Source organism: Nymphaea colorata, chromosome 2 (assembly GCF_008831285.2).
Source record: "Nymphaea colorata isolate Beijing-Zhang1983 chromosome 2, ASM883128v2, whole genome shotgun sequence".
Classification (NCBI taxonomy): domain Eukaryota; kingdom Viridiplantae; phylum Streptophyta; class Magnoliopsida; order Nymphaeales; family Nymphaeaceae; genus Nymphaea; species Nymphaea colorata.
Window position 1 is genome coordinate 28,410,789 of NC_045139.1, and position 20,000 is coordinate 28,430,788.

General features: G+C 34.5%; 6 pseudogenes; all 6 read left to right on the plus strand.

Annotated features, from left to right (window-relative positions):
- LOC126409857 (protein TIC 214-like) overlaps positions 1 to 6,064 on the plus strand; it is a 6,268-nt pseudogene extending 204 nt beyond the window's left edge.
- Positions 6,065 to 6,463: 399 nt separating this feature from the next.
- Positions 6,464 to 7,531, plus strand: LOC126409854 (NAD(P)H-quinone oxidoreductase subunit H, chloroplastic-like; annotated as a pseudogene).
- A 45-nt stretch (positions 7,532 to 7,576) lies between these two features.
- LOC126409855 (NAD(P)H-quinone oxidoreductase subunit 1, chloroplastic-like) lies at positions 7,577 to 8,851 on the plus strand (annotated as a pseudogene).
- A 334-nt stretch (positions 8,852 to 9,185) lies between these two features.
- LOC126409856 (NAD(P)H-quinone oxidoreductase subunit 1, chloroplastic-like) lies at positions 9,186 to 9,945 on the plus strand (annotated as a pseudogene).
- A 2,595-nt stretch (positions 9,946 to 12,540) lies between these two features.
- On the plus strand, positions 12,541 to 14,307 carry LOC126409853 (NAD(P)H-quinone oxidoreductase chain 4, chloroplastic-like; annotated as a pseudogene).
- A 2,826-nt stretch (positions 14,308 to 17,133) lies between these two features.
- LOC126409765 (NAD(P)H-quinone oxidoreductase subunit 5, chloroplastic-like) lies at positions 17,134 to 19,414 on the plus strand (annotated as a pseudogene).
- The last annotated feature ends 586 nt before the right edge of the window (positions 19,415 to 20,000 follow it).

Consider the following 20,000-nt stretch of genomic DNA (forward strand, 5'->3'; position numbering starts at 1 on the left):
ATAGGTCCCTCTTATCTCTTACTTCTAAGAACTCGGGTTATGAAAGAAGGGAGCGAAAAAGAAGTATCAGCAACAACTGCTTTTATTATGGGACAGTTCATAGTATTCATATCGACCTATTATCCGCCCTTGTATCTAGCATTGAGTAGACCCCATACACTGACTGTCCTAGTTATACCGTATCTTTTGTTTCATTTTTTGTTCTTCTGGAACAATAAGAAATCCCTTTTTGATTATAGATCTACTCACGGGAATTTCATTCCTAACCTTAGCATTCAATATGTATTCCTGAATAATCTAATTTTTCAATTATTCAACCATTTTATTTTACCAAGTTCAACATTAACCAGATTAGTCGACATTTCCATGTTTCGATACAACAATAAGATTTTATTTGTAACAAGTAGTTTTTTTGGCTGGTTAATTGGTCACATGTTATTGATGAAATGTATTGGCTTAGTATTATCTTGGCCATGGGAAAAAATGAGATCTAATGCACTTTTTAGATCTAATAATTATCTTATGTCAAAATGGAGAAATTCTGTATCTCAAATCTTTAGTATTCTCTTATTTATCATCTGTATATGCTATCTAGGAAGAATGCCATCACCCATTATAACTAAAAAACTGAAAGAAAGTTCAAAAGGGGAAGAAAAGAATAAAACTGAAGAAGAAGGAAATGTAGAAATAGAAACAGTTTCGAAAACAAATAAGATAGAACAGGAAGAAGATAGATCCGTGGAAGAAGACCTTTCCATTTCTTTGGAAGAGGAAGAAAGGTGGAATCTTTACAAGAAGATATATGAAACAGAGGAGATCTGGTTGAATGGAAAGGAAGAAGATGAATTCGACCTGAAAGAGAAAGAAAAGAATGAACTTTTATGGATTGAAAAATCCCTTCTGTCTCTTCTTTTCGATTATCAACGATGGAATCGACCTCTGCGGTATATAGAAAATGATCGATTTTCAAATGCTGTAAGAAATGAAATGTCTCAATATTTTTTAATACATGCGAAAGTGATGGAAAGCAAAGAATATCTTTCACATATCCACCTAGTTTGTCTACTTTTTTTGAAATGATACAAAAAAAGATGTCTTTTCGCACAGCGGAAAAACTACCTGCGGAGGCCCTCTCTAATGAATGGGTTTCGACCACTAAAAAACAAAGAGATAACTTAAGGAACGAATTCATAAATCGAATTGAAGCTATAGACAAAGGATCTCTTATCCTCGATGTGGTCGAAAAAAGAGCCAGATTGTGCAATGATGAAGAGGAACAAGAATGCTTACCTAAGTTTTATGATCCTCTTTTGAACGGACCTTATCGTGGAACAATAAAAAAAGGGTATTTATATTCAATTAGGAATGATTCAACTACCTCCACACGGGGGTCTACCAAAATGGCTTGGATAAATAAGATTCATGGTATCCTTTTTTCCAAGGATTATCGAGAGTTTGAACGAGAATTGGAACACGAAATATATAAACTTGACGTAAAATCATTATCTACAGGCATTGAGGATTCATCAGTCTCAATTGGTGAATTTACAGAAGAAGCTGAAGAAGCTGAGAAATCAAGAACTCGTTTCAAACAATTTGCTTTTGGGGGAGAAGAAAAAGTATTCGATATGGTTAGAGCTGATCCGAATGATCAAAAAATGAGTAATCTTCAAATTGAAGAAATTAAGAAAAAGGTTCCTCGATGGTTATACAAACTGACTTCTGATTTGGATTTTGAAGAAGAGGAGGAGGAGGAGGAGGAAGAAGATGATCAGGAAGAATCCACAGAGGATCACGGGATTCGTTCAAGAAAAGCCAAACGTGTAGTAATTTATACTGACACTGATACCGATGAGGATACTAATATCATTAATACCAATGATAATATCATCAATACTACCACTGATAATATCATTAATACCAATGATAATATCAATAATACTACTGATAATATCAGTAATACCACCGATAGTAATCAAGAAAAAATAGTGATGATCAAGTCGAAAAAGGTGATCAAAGAGGAAAAGGAAATGGTGATCAAGCCAAAAAGAAAAAGGGTGATCAAGCCAAAAATGGTGATCAAAGAGGAAAAGGAAATGGTGATCAAGCAGAAGAACATGAAATGGCCTTGATACGTTACTCGCAACAATCAGATTTTCGTCGTGATATAATCAAAGGGTCGATGCGGGCTCAAAGACGTAAAACAGTCACTTGGGAAATGTTTCAAACAGATGTACACTCCCCCCTTTTTTTTGACAGAATAGACAAAACACCTTTGTTTTCTTTTGATATCTCAAGGATGATGAACCTCATTTTTAGGAATTGGATGGAGGAAAAAAGCCCAAAAATACAAACATCTGATTATGTGGGTGAAGGGGCAAAAGAGAAAGAGAAAATGGAGAAAGAACACGAAGAGAGTATAAAAGAAAAGAGGATAAAAGACAGGAGGAGGAACGGATAGCAATAGCAGAAACTTGGGATAATATTATATTTGCTCAAGCAATAAGGAGTTCCATATTAGTAACCCACTCGATTCTTCGAAAATACATCATATTACCTTCATTGATAATAGTTAAAAATATTGGTCGTATGTTATTATTTCAATTCCCTGAGTGGTATGAAGATTTGACCGAATGGAGTAGGGAAATGCATGTCAAATGCACATATAATGGTGTTCAATTATCGGAAACAGAATTTCCAAAAGATTGGTTAACAGACGGTATTCAGATAAAAATCCTATTTCCTTTCTCTCTGAAACCTTGGCATAGAAAAAAGCTACGATCCCATCATAAGGATCTAAGAAAAAACAAAAAAATTTCTGTTTTTTAACGATCTGGGGGATGGAAACAGAAGTCCCCTTTGGCTCTCCCCGAAAAAAACCTTTCTTTTTTGAACCCATTAATAAAACACTCGAAAAAAAAATTAGAAAAGTCAAAAAGACAGGTTTTTTCTTTCTAAGAATTATAAAAGACAACATAAAAGGTTTTCTAAAGATTCTCAACGAAAAAATAAGATGGATTATCAAAATAGTTCTATTTATAAAAAGAAAAGTGAAGAAACTCTTTTTCTTAGTGACGCGAGTCTATGACCCAAGTCAAAATGAAGAACCAAGTCAAAATGAGAAAGATTCCAAAAAATCATCCATGAATCACCCATTATAATTGTATCCGGAGATTGGACAAATGATTCACTGATAGAAAGAAAAATTAATGATCTGGCTGATAAGACAACCAAAATCTGGGATCAAGTAGAAAAGATTAGAAAAGACAAGAAAAAAAAACCTCTAACTCCAGATATTGAGGATATAGATATTAGTACTAACAAGGGAAATTTTAGTAATAAAAGAACCGAATCACGGAAACATATTTTTCAAATATCTAAAAAAGAAGAAGTGCCCCATTAATCTCTAAATGGAACTCTTTTATGAAATCTTTCATTGAAAGAATATACATGGGTATCCTTCTATGTATCACTAACATTTACAGGATCAATGCACAATTTTTTCTTGACTCAACAAAAATACTTTAAATGGATACACTTACAATGACGAAATAAAGGAAAAGGATACTAATGAAACGAATCCAAATATAATTCCCTTCATTTCGACTGTAAAATCTCTTTCTACTTATACTACTAATATAAGTAGTGATAGTAATTCACCGATTTACTGCGACTTATCTTCTTTGTCTCAAGCCTATGTGTTTTACAAATTATTGCAAACCCAAGTTAGTAACAAATATAAGTCAGAATCCATATTTCATTACTACAGAACATATCCTTTTATTAAGGATAGAATAAAAGACTATTTCCATGACTATTTCCATACACGAGGAATATTTGATTCAGAATCAAAACACAAGAAACTGCGGAATTCTGGAATGAGTGAATGGAAAAACTGGTTAAAGAGCCATTATCAATACAATTTCTCCCATGACAAATGGTCTAGATTAGCACCTCTAAAATGGAGAAAGAAAGTCAATCAGCATTTACGATTAAAAATAACGACTCACCAAAATTGGGTTCATATGAAGAAAAAGACCAATTAATTCATTCCGGTAAAAAGGATTATTATAAATATAAATTGGACTTATTGAAGAGTCCGAGTTGCGAAAAAAAAATTAAAAAACACTACAGATATGATCTTTTATCATATAAATATCTTAATTATGAAGATGTGAAAGACTCCAATATTTATGGATCACCATTACAAGTAAACAGGCACGGAGAGATTTCTAATTACAATACACATAAATACAAATCGTTTTATGCTACAACTATAAATGATAGCCTAGAAGATAAATATACAATTGATAGGGATCCAAATCTAGATAGAAAATATTTGGAATTGAGAATCACCAATTTTTACCCTAGAAACAATATTGAAACTAGGACTAGTACGGGTATCAGAACTTTCATTAATAAAAAAAGAAAACTACTAAGACTGGGACCAATAAGAAAGATATTCTTTATCTTTATATCAGAATTCATCAAGAAATCCAAACAAAGCAAAAAGAGTTATTTTTTGATTGGATGGAATGAATGAACAAATGTTAGATCATACTATATCGAATCTGCGCCCTTGGTTCTTACCAGAATTTGTGCCGCTTTACGATCGATATAAGACTAATCCGTGGATCATACCAATCAAATTGCTTCTATTTGATTTTCATGGAAACAAAACAAGCGATCTTTATATAGATCCAAAGGTGGAATCTAATCAAAAAGAAAGATTTAATCCAAAACCAAAAGTAGAATCTAATCAAAAGGGATATCTTGAATTAGAGAATGGGAACCGGGACGAGAAAGAACGACAGCACCAAGGAAATCTTATATCTGATATAAGAAACCAAAAAAAGATGTTGGAGCAAATTCCGCGGGTTCAGATATTAAGAAACGCAGAAAGAAAAAGAAATTCAAGAGCAAGAAGGAAGCGGAACTAGACTTATTTTTGAAAAAATATTTTCTTTTTCAACTCCGATGGGGTGATTCTTTCAATCAAAGAATGACCAATAATATCAAGGTATATTGTCTACTGCTTAGACTTATGAATCCGAATGAAATTGCTATATCCTCTATTCAAAGAGGAGAAATGGGTCTAGATGTAATGCTGATTAATAAGGATTTGTCTCTTCCAGAATTGATAAAAAGGGGAATATTTATTGTTGAACCGGTTCGTTTGTCTATCAAATGGGATGGAATTTCGATTATGTATCAAACCATAGCTATTTCATTGACCCATAAGGTTCAGTACCAAACTAATCGAGGATACCAGGTAAAAAAACATATTGATAAGAATGACTTGAATGGCTCGATTGCACGACACGGAGGAGTGCGTGTGAATGGGGACAATAATAATTATGATTTGCTTGTTCCTGAACATATTTTATCTCCTAGCCATCGTAGAGAATTGAGAATTATAAGCCGTTTCAATTACCGAAATAGAACCTTGTGAATAAGAATCCAGTATTTTGCAATAGAGCTAAGACTAATGCGCAGGGGTTTGAGAAATTTGTAAATAGGGATAAGCATTTTGATACAGATACAAATAACTCTCTAAAATGGAAAGTGTTCTTTGGCCCACTCATCGATTAGAAGATTTAGCCTGTATGAATCGTTATTGGTTTGATACCAATAATGGGAGTCGTTTCAGTATGTCAAGGATCCATATGTATAAGCAATTTGGAATTCGCTGATGTTACAATCAATTTCCCTCTTTATCACGCGCCTGGTATATGAGAACATGCAAATAAATACATACCTTATGTTAGACTCTGATACACAAGATTCAGTCAGTTAGACTCTGATACACAAGATTCAGTCAGTTAGACTCTGATACACAAGATTCAGTCACATATCAATTGGACCTAGGAATGAATCGACAGAATCTTTTTAGGTCCCTTTCCCTTTCATTCTGTTTCGTGAGCCCAGGAATATACCATCCCTTTGTATCTGAATAAATTTATTGTTATTATTTATTCATATTCATTTTGATTTGTTTGATAGAAAAAAGAGTAATATATGAATCAATCCAGATTATTGTGTACACCAGAACAAAATAAATGGTATTATTATCTTGATTGGGAAGATTTATATCCGTGGGAACAAAAAAAAAAAAGAGAAGAATTATTTGTATGGTAAAGAATTCGCCCATATCCGTTATTCCACAAGAAGAAAAAAGGGGTTCTGTTGAATTCCAAGTATTTAATTTTACCAATAAGATAGAGAGACTTACTTCACATTTGAAACTGCACAGAAGAGACTATTATCTCAGAGGGGTCTGCGGAAAATTCTGGGGAAACGCCAACGACTGCTGGTTTATTTATCAAAGAAAAATCGAGTGCGTTATAGGGAATAATTGGTCAATTGGTATTCGAGAACCAAAAACTGGTTAGTTTGGAAATTCGTTTGAGTTATTCGGTTCATTAGATCTTGAATTTGGATGAACCTCGTTTCATTTCAGGAATTCATGGAATAATGAATTGGGATCGGAGAAATGGAATAATGAATTGGAATCGGAGAATAAAAACATATGACTGTACCAGACGCAAGAAAAGACCTCCTCGTGGTCAATATGGGTCCTCACCACCCGTCAATGCATGGTGTTCTTCGACTCATTGTTACTCTAGATGGCGAAGATGTTATCGACTGTGAACCCATATTGGGTTATTTACACAGAGGAATGGAAAAAATTGCGGAAAACCGAACAATTATACAATATCTACCTTATGTAACACGTTGGGATTATTTAGCTACTATGTTCACGGAGGCAATAACCGTTAATGCACCTGAGGAATTGGGAAATATTCAAGTACCTAAAAGAGCCAGCTATATTAGGGTAATTATGCTGGAGTTGAGTCGTATAGCTTCGCATTTGTTATGGCTTGGACCTTTTATGGCCGATATCGGTGCGCAGACTCCTTTCTTCTATATTTTCAGAGAGAGGGAATTGTTATATGATCTATTCGAAGCTGCCACAGGTATGCGAATGATGCATAATTATTTCCGTATCGGGGGGGTAGCTGCTGATTTACCTCATGGCTGGATAGATAAATGTTTAGATTTCTGCGATTATTTTTTAACGGGAGTTGTTGAATATCAAAAGCTTATTACGCGCAATCCCATCTTTTTGGAACGAGTTGAAGGGGTAGGTTTTATTGGGGAGAGGAAGCCATAAATTGGGGTTTATCAGGACCAATGCTACGAGCTTCCGGAATCCAATGGACCTTCGTAAAGTCGATCGGTATGAGTGTTATGATGAATTCGATTGGGAAGTCCAATGGCAAAAAGAAGGAGACTCATTAGCTCGTTATTTAGTAAGAATTGGCGAAATGACGGAATCCATCAAAATTATTCAACAGGCTCTGGAAGGAATTCCGGGGGACCTTATGAAAATTTAGAATTCCGACGCTTTGCTGGAACAAAAGATTCAGAATTGAACGACTTTGAATATCGATTCATTAGTAAAAAGCCTTCTCCCAGTTTTGAATTGTCAAAACAAGAACTTTATGTGAGAGTAGAAGCCCCAAAGGGAGAATTAGGTATTTTTCTGATAGGAGATAATAGTGTTTTCCTTGGAGATGGAAAATACGTCCACCCGGTTTCATCAATTTGCAAATTCTTCCTCAGCTAGTTAAAAGAATGAAATTGGCTGATATTATGACAATACTAGGTAGTATAGATATCATTATGGGAGAAGTTGATCGTTGAAATGATAATTGAAGAAGCACAAGCTATCAATTCTTTTTTCAGATCGGAATCCTCAAAAGAGGCCTATGGGCTCATATGGTTACTTGTACCTATTGTTACTCTTGTATTGGGAATCACAATAGGGTATTAGTAATTGTGTGGCTAGAAAGAAAAATATCTGCAGGGATACAACGACGAATTGGTCCTGAGTATGCCGGCCCCTGGGCATTCTTCAAGCTCTAGCGGATGGGGTCAAACTACTTTTCAAAGAAGATCTTCTTCCATCTAGAGGAGATATTCGTTTATTTAGTGTCGGCCCATCCGTAGCGGTCGTATCAATTCTACTGAGTTATTCAGTAATTCCCTTTGGCCATCACCTTGTACTAACCGATCTCAGTATAGGTGTTTCTCTATGGATCGCTATTTCAAGTATTGCCCCTATCGGACTTCTTATGTCCGGATATGGATCAAATAATAAATATTCCTTTTCAGGTGGTTTACGAGCTGCTGCTCAATCTATAAGTTATGAAATACCGTTAACTCCATGTGTGTTATCAATATCTCTACGTGTGATTCGTTGGAATACGCACTCCTACCTCTTTCTTTGCTTTTTCTAGGAAAGAAGTTGGTTGATTGAATATATAGATAGAACTCTTTTTTATTCATCACTGGGATCTATGAACTAAACCAGATAGTTATATGAGTGAAACAAAACTGCTTATGAATTCGCAGTAAGAAGATCGAGTCTCATTACCTACGTACGAGAGTAAAGTGGAGCTAAACATAAGCAGCGGAAGCTGTTTACCCCAAGTATCGATTAGCCATCAGGACTTGAAGCGGGCGCAAAAGATCAACTGTATGGAATTTTTACTCTTGTATTTATTACCATACCGAGGATCCACCAAAACTGAGTGGACGGTTAGGAACACCAAGGTACACAAAAGATTAGTAATGGAGATAATGTAACGTATCCAAACGGATATTTTGACATTACATAAAAGGAGTCATAATGAGGGCTTGAAGTTGGTAGAAATGATCAAAAAGTACTTCCCCGTGATCCCGATCCAGAGTATAGCTCCTATCCACTGATTTAAAAATAACTATCAGGAACGAAGTAATCCTTTATTTATATAGTATAGTCCTTCTGAGAAAGAAGAGAAGAACAGGAAGGAAAATGGATTGACTATTTATTGTATCTTATGGAAAGATCGAGTTAAGTTATTACTGAACAAGAAACTCAGCAAAAGAATAAAGGATGAGATGGATTCAGAAGTGTACTTTTTATTTGTTATTATCTTATCGCGGACAGAATCCCACTGGTCTAGTTCACTTATGAGCATTTTGATTCATCTTTCTTTTTCCTATGGTATGCCGATGTAATACCGAAGCATACCTTAGATTTATTCGTGACCATTGAGGAGCCGTATGAAGCTGAGGTCTCATGTACGGTTCTGGAATAGAGATGGGAACAGTGATGTTATCATCGACTATGATTATCTAACAGTTCAAGTACGGTTGATATAGTTGAGGCGCAGTCAAAATATGGTTTTTGGGGTGGAATCTTTGGCGTCAACCTATAGGGTTCATAGTTTTTATAATTTCTTCACTAGCAGAATGCGAGAGATTGCCCTTTGATTTACCGGAAGCCGAGGAGGAATTAGTAGCAGGTTATCAAACTGAATATTCAGGTATCAAATTTGGTTTATTTTATGTTGCTTCTTACCTCAATTTACTAGTTTCTTCATTATTCGTAACAGTTCTGTACTTGGGAGGGTGGAATCTTCCTATTCCATATATACCAATTACTGAACTTTTCGAAATAAATAAAACTAGTGAAGTCTTTGGAACAACAATTAGTCTCCTCATTACATTAGCTAAAGCTTATTTGTTCCTGTTCATTCCTATCTCAACAAGATGGACTTTACCTAGGCTGAGAATGGATCAACTATTAAATCTTGGGTGGAAATCTCTTTTACCTATTGCTCTCGGTAATCTATTATTGACAACTTCTTCCCAACTTGTTTCGCTATAACAGAATAGGATATTCCAGATTCTTATCCTCTCTCAAGCAAGAGAAAGAAACATCAAATTATTCATGGATATTCACGATATATGTTTCCTATGGTGACTGGGTTCATGAATTATGGTCAACAGACAGTACGAGCTGCAAGATACATTGGTCAAAGTTTCATGATTACCTTATCTCACGCAAATCGTTTACCTGTAACTATTCAATATCCTTATGAAAAATCGATCACATCAGAGCGTTTCCGTGGGCGAATCCACTTTGAATTTGATAAATGCATTGCTTGTGAAGTATGTGTTCGCGTATGTCCGATAGATCTACCTGTTGTTGATTGGCGATTAGAAACAGATATTAGAAAGAAACGATTGCTTAATTATAGTATTGATTTCGGAATCTGTATATTTTGTGGTAATTGCGTGGAGTATTGCCCCACAAACTGTTTATCAATGACTGAAGAATATGAACTTTCCACCTACGATCGTCACGAATTAAATTATAATCAAATTGCTTTGGGTCGGTTACCAATGTCTGTAATTGGAGATTACACAGTTCGAACAATTATGAACTCAACTCCAATAAAAATATCTATGGAGAAACCCCTTGATTCAAGAACGATTACCAATTAAATTAAAAATAAGACTAAGTTTTGATCAAAAGTAGGTAAGTTTCTTTCATGTCAGACAAAGAATAACTAGATTTGTGAGGATTATAACTACTTTTTGAATATATAAATATATATAGCCATTATAGCCATAGCCCTTATTTGTTTAATTAAAAATATGAAATTACGAACTCTGTTTCGACTAAAGACAAAAGCAAGATTGGCCCGTTCAATTGATTAACTCAATCTACATAAACCCACACCACGCTGGGTAAGAACTATTAGATATAAAAAAGGGTAACCCACTTTTTCCCGACCAGTAAGATCATGAGATATTTTGACTTATTTATCGCTTATTTAACACATAATGGATTTACCTGCGCCAATACATGATATTCTTTTAGTATCTCTGGGATCAGGTCTTATAGTAGGAGGTCTAGGAGTGGTATTACTTACCAATCCAATTTATTCTGCCTTTTCCTTGGGATTGGTTCTTGTTTGTATATCTTTATTTTATATTCCATCGAACTCTTATTTTGTAGCTGCTGCGCAGCTACTTATTTACGTGGGAGCCATAAATGTCTTAATCTTATTTGCTGTGATGTTTATGAATGGTTCAGAATATTACAATTCTTTTCATTTTTGGACTGTCGGAGATGGATTCACTTCGCTAGTTTGTACAAGTATTTTTTTTTCACTAATTGCTACTATCCCAAACACGTCATGGTACGGGATTATTTGGACTACAAGATCAAACCAGATCATAGAACAGGACCTGACAAGTAATGTTCAACAGATTGGGATTCATTTATCAACAGATTTTTATCTTCCATTTGAACTGATTTCTATAATCCTTTTAGTTTCCTTAGTGGGCGCAATTGCTATGGCTCGCCGGGAATAGATACTTAGAATTGGAAATAACAAACCAACCAAATAAAATAAAGCAACCTCCGTGTAATTGTTATCGCATCTATCTGTCCACCCTAAATTGGAATATTGTTCATGAGACATATTTCAAAGTTTTTGTTAGTTCGACGACCCATTTCAGTGTCTTTTTGGTACTGTATTTCTTATATATATTATATGGATTGATAATTGAATTAGATTCAGTAGAATCTTCTCATTTAATTAATCGAATCAGTTGAATTGTTGTTTATATTGAAATGAATCGAGATTGACGAGGAGTTGGTCAATGATGCTCGAGCATGTACTTGTTTTGAGTGCCTATTTATTTTCTATTGGTATCTATGGATTGATCACAAGTCGAAACATGGTTAGAGCACTTATGTGTCTTGAACTTATACTGAATGCTGTTAATATGAATCTCATAACATTTTCTGATTTATTTGATAGTCGCCAATTAAAGGGAGACGTTTTCTCGATCTTTGTTATCGCTATTGCAGCCGCCGAAGCAGCTATTGGACCAGCTATTGTTTCTTCGATCTATCGTAACAGAAAATCAACTCGTATCAATCAATCAAATTTATTGAATAAATAAAATAGTCGGTAGTCGGAACCTTTACTCAAATAAATATATAAAGACATATACGTTATGTCACTCTGTAGAAGTAAATAGACACTCGACTCACGTTATGGATCAATGGATCATAAGCATGGATTAGGAATAAGAGTACAATAAATTTATACGTTTTCTTTCTTTATTATATATAACTATAATTCATTTATAGATTAGCAAAACGTGTATTGACTGATATGACCATGTTTGATGAAAGATAAGAGATCAAAGTATCTTGGGCCTATCTCATGAACAGATCAGAAATAGATTTCTAACAAAACTTTATGGTCTAATCACCGATTCGTCTGGTGCCAAAATATTTAATCATTTACTAAAGCTACCAGACCGAAAATTTATGACGTTCCAAAAAAAATTAATAGATCTAATGTCACACTCAGTAAAGATTTATGATACATGTATAGGGTGTACCCAATGCGTACGAGCGTGTCCTACAGATGTCCTGGAAATGATACCCTGGGACGGATGTAAAGCTAAGCAAATTGCTTCCGCACCAAGAACGGAGGACTGTGTAGGTTGTAAGAGATGTGAATCTGCTTGTCCAACGGATTTCTTAAGTATACGGGTTTATTTATGGCATGAGACAACCCGTAGCATGGGTCTAGCTTATTAATACGTTACAAAAACTCCCCTTGAATCCATTTGATTCCTCTTTACCGACAAAAACCCGTACTCGATAAATAAAAAATCCGAGCGCGGGTTTTTCTGGTCAAATCAAAGTGTATTTTGTCTTTACTATGAGTGATTTTTATTGGTTAACAATCATTGTTGTTTTGCCCATATCCGCGGGTTCCTTAATTGCTCTTTTCCCTCATAGAGGAAATAAGGTAGTTCGATGGTATACTATCTGTATCTGCTTATTTGAACTCCTTCTAACGACCTACGTATTCTGTTATCATTTTAAATTGGACGATCCATTAATCCAATTGGAAGAAGACTTTAACTGGATAATATTTTTGATTTTCACTGGAGACTCGGAATCGACGGACTTTCTATAGGACCCATTTTATTGACAGGATTTATCACTACTTTAGCTACTTCAGCGGCTTGGCCAGTTACCCGAAATTCGCGATTGTTCCATTTCCTGATGTTAGCAATGTACAGTGGTCAAATAGGATCATTTCTTCTCGAGACCTCTTACTTTTTTTCATCATGTGGGAATTAGAATTAATTCCTGTTTACCTACTTTTATCCATGTGGGAGGAAAGAAACGTCTGTACTCAGCTACAAAGTTCATTTTGTACACTGCAGGAGGTTCCATTTTTCTCTTAATGGGAGTTCTAGGTATGGGTTTATATGGTTCCAATGAACCAACATTAAATTTTGAAACATTAGCTAATCAATCGTATCCCGTGGCATTGGAAATAATATTTTATTTGGGTTTCCTTATTGCTTATGCTGTCAAATCACCGATCATACCTTTACATACATGGTTGCCAGATACCCATGGAGAGGCGCATTACAGTACATGTATGCTTCTAGCTGGAATCTTATTAAAATGGGAGCATACGGGTTGGTTCGGGTCAATATGGAATTATTACCCCACGCCCATTCCATATTTTCTCCTTGGTTGATGATAGTAGGGACTATTCAAATAATCTATGCAGCTTTAACTTCTCTTGGTCAACGCAATTTAAAAAAGAGAATAGCCTATTCTTCCGTATCTCATATGGGTTTCATAATAATAGGAATTAGTTCTATAACCGATGCGGGACTCAATGGAGCTATTTTACAAATCATCTCTCATGGATTATTGGTGCTGCACTTTTTTCCTGGCAGGAACAAGTTATGATAGAATACGTCTTCGTTATCTTAACGAAATGGGGGGAATAGCTATACTAATGCAAGAATCTTTACGATGTTCAGTAGCTTCTCAATGGCTTCTCTCGCATTACCAGGAATGAGTGGTTTTGTTGCAGAATTTGTGATATTTTTGGGAATAATTACTAGCCCAAAATACCTTGTAATGTCAAAAATACTAATTACTTTTGTAATGGCAATTGGAATGATATTAACTCCTATTTATTCATTATCTATGTCACGCCAGATGTTCTATGGATACAGGTTATTCAATGTTCCCAAGTCTCACTTTGTGGATTCTGGACCACGAGAAATCTTTATTTTGATGTGTATCCTTTTACCTATAATAGGTATTGGTATTTATCCAGATTTCGTTCTTTCACTATCAGTTGACAAGGTAGAAACTATTCTATCTAATTACTTTCATGGGTAGCTTTCATGGATGGATTTTTTTATGGTTATGGGCAGCACAGAAGATCCAATCCAATAATCCTGCACTGCTGTTTACAAACAAATCAATCGTTGGCTAGACCAATCAAAAGGAAAAGAAGATTTTTCCTTCTATCAAGTCAAAAATGCAATTAAATGAAGGAAATTGTAATCAGAAATATCTGTAGTTTTTATTATTTAACTACAGATATTTCTGATTACATATATATCTTTCACCTTATACATATAATGTATAAATGAGATAATAATATTATGGTTAATAATATTATGGTATATGAGAGGGGTATATGAGAATGAAAGGGTATGTGTACAATCTTTCTATGTATTCTGCAGTTTTTTTCTTCAATTAGATGTTTAATGTGAATGAACCATAACTATGTAGCCCTCTTCCTAATAGATTGACCCCAAATAGCAGATCCAAATTATAAGAAATCCCATAGAAGCCACAATTGCTGAATTTGCACCTTGCAAACTTTTATTTGTTCTAGTATGTAAATAAATCGCGAATACGGTCCAAGTAATAAATGCCCAGGTTTCTTTGGGGTCCCAATTCCAATAAGATCCCATGCCTCATTAGCCCATACTGCTCCTGAAGAATACCTATAGTTAAAAGGGTAAAACCAAGCCAATGACACGATAACTCCAAGAATCCAATCGCTGAGTCAATTGATACCTGTGATAATTTCTAAACGAAAAATTCACGTATTGGGTCTCATCAAAGAAAATGAACTAATTAATAAATGATTGGTTTTACCGAAATATCTATCTTTCTTCTAAACGTAATGACCAGGAGAGTTATGGATAATAATGATCCACATAAAAGAGCTGCATAGCTCAACAACATCATACTTACGTGCATCATTAACCAACGGGATTGGAGAGCAGGCACTAATATTGCGGATTGATGCATTTTAGTTAAAAGACCCGAAGTGGCAAGCCTTGGTTAAATAGCGCTTGGGGCGGTTATTTTACTGAAAAATTCTTATAGTTTCTAAAATATGGAACTATATGAATAAGGGAGAACTCCATGAAAGGAACATTAATGATTCATATAGATCACTTAATGGTACATGTCCCGAATAAATCCAACGAGTAACTAATAATCCTGTTATACAGAAAAAAGTAGCTATCATGCCTTTTTCTGACGAATCACATAGTCCTACAATTTCATAGACCAAGGTCATCAGATGAGTAGGAATCACAATTGAAATGATCGAAAAGATATGTGAGTTAATATATGTTCTAAAGTTGCAAATATCATAAACAATCATTTTTTGTTTTTATAGTTATAAAAAAGGGAACCCTTCCTTAATTACCGAATGTAAATATGGTATCGAATTAAAGGATCCGTTGTGTCCTTTTTTGTTTTAGAGAATGCCGCCACTCGGACTCGAACCGAGATGCTCTAGCACTGCTTCCTAAGAACAGCGTGTCTACCGATTTCACCATGGCGGTTGTTCGAAGTAATACTAACTCATGCATATTCAATCGTCGATATTGAGAGGTTCAATGCAATTGCAATAGATGATTATTGAATCAATCGAAGAATAGCCATTCAAGTCAATATTTGAAGGTTCCATAATTGTTACTAGCTTACCTTAAAGCTTAGTAATAGTGAATCGATGGGGAAAATAGTGAATCGATGGGGAAAATGGCAATCCCCATCTCGCAAATCATATAAAAATGCACTCTATTCACTATATTGAACCTTGTATCTTGCGTCTAATAACGCCCTTTAAAACACAAATAGTGCCATTTTGAGGGCCCAATATATGATACAGAATCATTAATTTATCCAATCATTGATTGATGTTGATTTAGATCATTTGAAGGGTTTTTATCACATTATTATTTATTCTTTGCTTTTTTATTTCATTTTTTTTGTCGTACAAAAAAACCTTTTGAATAACCGGTAGAAATGGATTTAGCTAAAGAAAAAGCTTTTACCGCTGCCCAATATCCCTTTCTCTTCCAAAAATTTCTACGAATATGCTTTTTTGATATAGAAGTACGTTTTTTTGGAACCGCCATGCAAAAATGAACTTTTCTAAGTTGAATGTGAAAGACATGTATTGTTCAAAATAGATCATTAATTCTTTCTATTCATATATCTATTATTTAGTTTATAGATTTTCTTCATAACATACAAATATGCGCATATAGCATATAATAGGGACTAAACTAAATTATTGCTAGGGACTCAAACTCAAGTTGGAGAATAAAAAGAAAGGAGATTCGATTCGCTAGGTATAACTCTCATAGAAAAAAATAGTTATCTTTTTTCTCTTTTTGAAGTATTCATTATCATTATTATTGCATACAATGAAAATCTCAGAAGAAAGAAAATTGTACTAATTGTTTCATATCTCCATTCATTAGGATCGATGGTATCAACTACCGATGAAATCGACCCCCGCAGATAAATAATATAAAAGAAAAATAAATAAATAAAGGTTACAATTCCTATCTCAGTCTATTTCAAATAGACCATATATATAACCTACATATACCTACCGTCGTAATACATTTAATAACAATAACCAGAAATTAATTACCTACATGAGATAAAACAATAAGATTTTCTCTACCAATTGATCCCATTAAAGCATAGCGCCCCCACGATTCGATAATACTTTTGTTCAATGATCCATTACTTGAACATTACTTGAACTGATTAAGGCAATTAAGTAACCTCTTACTTCACCTTCTTACTTCACCCATATGGGAGGTTACAAGTATCATAGAATTTCCCACAAGTTCTGGTGGAAGCCAATCAATCAGTTTCAAATTAAATTTAAATTAGTTAATGATTTTGGATAAAAGATCTTGTTGGGTTGAGTTATTTGCGGATCTCATGATCCATATCAAAAGCTAATAATTACTTCACCCTAGTATTAAGCAATAATTTGCTTAATTATATCATTTGACCAATTCAATTGTAACTCCTTGGGTCAAATTTTAAATAGTCGAGGAAGAGCGAGATTAATAAAAAGAATATTCTTTTCGTATCCTTATTTTGGTTTGTGTTAAAAAAAAAATAAATAAGAACTGGTGATGAATGTGAATTGGGAACAATAATTAATATAATTAATTAGAAGAAAATAGAGGAAAAAGGTTTGATTTAATTTTATTATTATGGTTATGGAACGCACATATCAATATGCATGGATTATACCTTTCGTTCCGCTTCTAGTTACTATGTTAATAGGATTGGAACTCCTGCTTAATCCGACAGCAACAAAAATATTCGTCGTATATGGGCTTTTCCCGCTGTTTTATTGTTAAGTATAGTTATGGTCTTTTCCACTAAGCTGGCGATCCAGCAAATCAATGGTAGCTCAATTTATGAATATCTATGGTCTTGGAGCATCACTAGTGATTTTTCCTTAGAATTCGGCTACTTGATTGATCCACTTACTTCTATTATGTCGATATTAATCACTACTGTTGGATCCTGGTTCTTATCTATAGTGATAATTATATGTCTCATGACCGAGGATATTTGAGATTTTTTGCTTATATGATTTTTTCAATACAGCGATGCTGGGATTAGTTACTAGTCCCAATTTGATACAAATCCATATTTTTTGGGAACTAGTGGGATGTGTTCCTATCTGTTAATAGGTTTTTGGTTTACCCGACCAATTGCAGCAAATGCCTGTCAAAAAGCGTTTGTGACCATCGTGTGGGGGATTTTGGTTTTTATTAGGATCCTAGGTTTTTATTTAATAACGGTAGTTTCGAATTTCAGGATTTATTCGAAATATTCAATGATTCGATCATTATAACAATGAGATGAATTCCTCATTTGCTACGCTTTGTGCCTTCTTATTATTCCTCGGTGCAGTTGCTAATCTGCGCAATTCCCACTTCATGTATGGTTACCTGATTGCTATGGAGGACCCATCCTATTTCGGCTCTGATACATGCGGCTACTATGGTAGCCGCAGGAATTTTTCTTGTAGCTCGGCTTCTTCCTCTTTTCATAGCCATACCTTACATAATGAATATCATATCTTTGATAGGTGTATACGGTACTATTAGGAGCTACCTTAGCTCTTGCTCAAGAGATATTAGAGAAGTTTAGCTTTTCCCGATGTCTCAATTGGGATACATTATGTTAGCTTTGGGTATAGGTTCTTATCGGCCGCTTTATTCCATTTGATCACTCATGCTTATTCTAAAGCATTATTGTTTTTAGGGTCTGGATCAATCATTCATTCCATGGAACCCATTATTGGGTATTCTCCGATAAGAGTCAGAACATGGTTCTTATGGGCGGTTTAACTAATATATGCCAATTACAAACAACTTTTTTTTTAGGTACACTTTCTCTTTGTGTATTCCACCCCTCGCTTGTTTTTGGTCCAAGACGAAATTCTTATGATAGTTGGTTGTATTCACCGATTTTTGCGATAATAGCTTTCTACACAGCAGGATTAACTGCATTTTATATGTTTCGTATGTATTTACTTACTTTCGAAGGGCATTTACGTAGTCATTTTCAAAATTACAGCGGACACACAATAGTTCCTTCTATTCAATATCCATATGGGGGCAAGAAGGTTCCAAACCTGTTAGCAGCATTTGCTTTTAACAACAAGGAATAATAATGACAAGTCCTCCTTTTCCAATTGCTCGTTTTCTATACATTAAAATTGCCGGTTATGTAAGAACCATGCGATCATCTTTTAGTACTCATTTTTTCAAAAAGACTCTCATACTTTACTATATCCGCATGAATCGGACAATACCATGTTATTTCCCCTGCTTATATTGGCCATATTTACTTTGTTCGTTGGATGCATAGGAATTAATTTCGGGCACGAAGTAATGGAGGTTGACATATTATCAAAATGGTTAACCCCATCGATGAAACTTTTCCATCAGATTCAACTGATGAGATTGGTATAAATTTTTGACGAATGCATTTTATCAGTTAGTATAGCCTACTTCGGAATATTTATAGCATCTGTTCTATATGGGTCTGTCTATTCAGATCGACAAAATTTGTACTTAATCAATTCATTTGCTAAATAGATTCTAAAATGAGAATTCGTTTAGAACAATAATAATGTCATATACAACTGGTCATACAATCGCGGCTACATAGACGTTTATTACGAAAAGTATTCATTAGGGGTGTACGAGGATTAGCTCAACTAACTCATTCTTTTGATCGACGAGTCATTGATGGAGTTACTAATGGGATTGGCGTTGCAAGTTTCTTTCTAGGAGAAGGTATTAAATATATAGGGGGGGTCGAATTTCCTCTTATCTATTCTTATATTTAGCTTGTGTATCAATAGTCTACTAATTTACTATTACTATTTTTTCTAAATAGTATTTTTATTAAGCTAAAGTATTTCTATAGTATATAGAATAGATCTTTCATAACCCGAGTTCTTAGAAGTAAGAGATAAGAGGGACCTATAGAAAATGTGGTTAGAAATCCATAATAAAGTCCGACCATAACGACCGAATTCAATTATTCATCCATAATAATAATAGATTACCGAGTAGGACTATATTTCAAAATCATTCATTAACCTCCCCTTTTTCTGTTGAACTTATCGATTATTATATGATAATTTCTTAACTTTCCATATATAGAAAATAGAACAGATAGACTAGAAATGACATCTTTATGCCAATGATACCATCTTCTTCGATTAAATGACATTCAAACAAAATAAAGGGAACTGAATGGAATTGGGATATGGATGGAATTAATGAAATAGAGCCCCTTTGAGGTTCCCTATGAAATGAGGCATGGAACGGAGCCACTGCGAAGAGTTCCGGGAGTTTACGAAGGAAGCTTCGGGCTATATTGGTCATGGGTTGAGAACGGGGTTAAACTCTAGGAGATCTAATCTCCCGTTGTTCCTCAGTAGCTCAGTGGT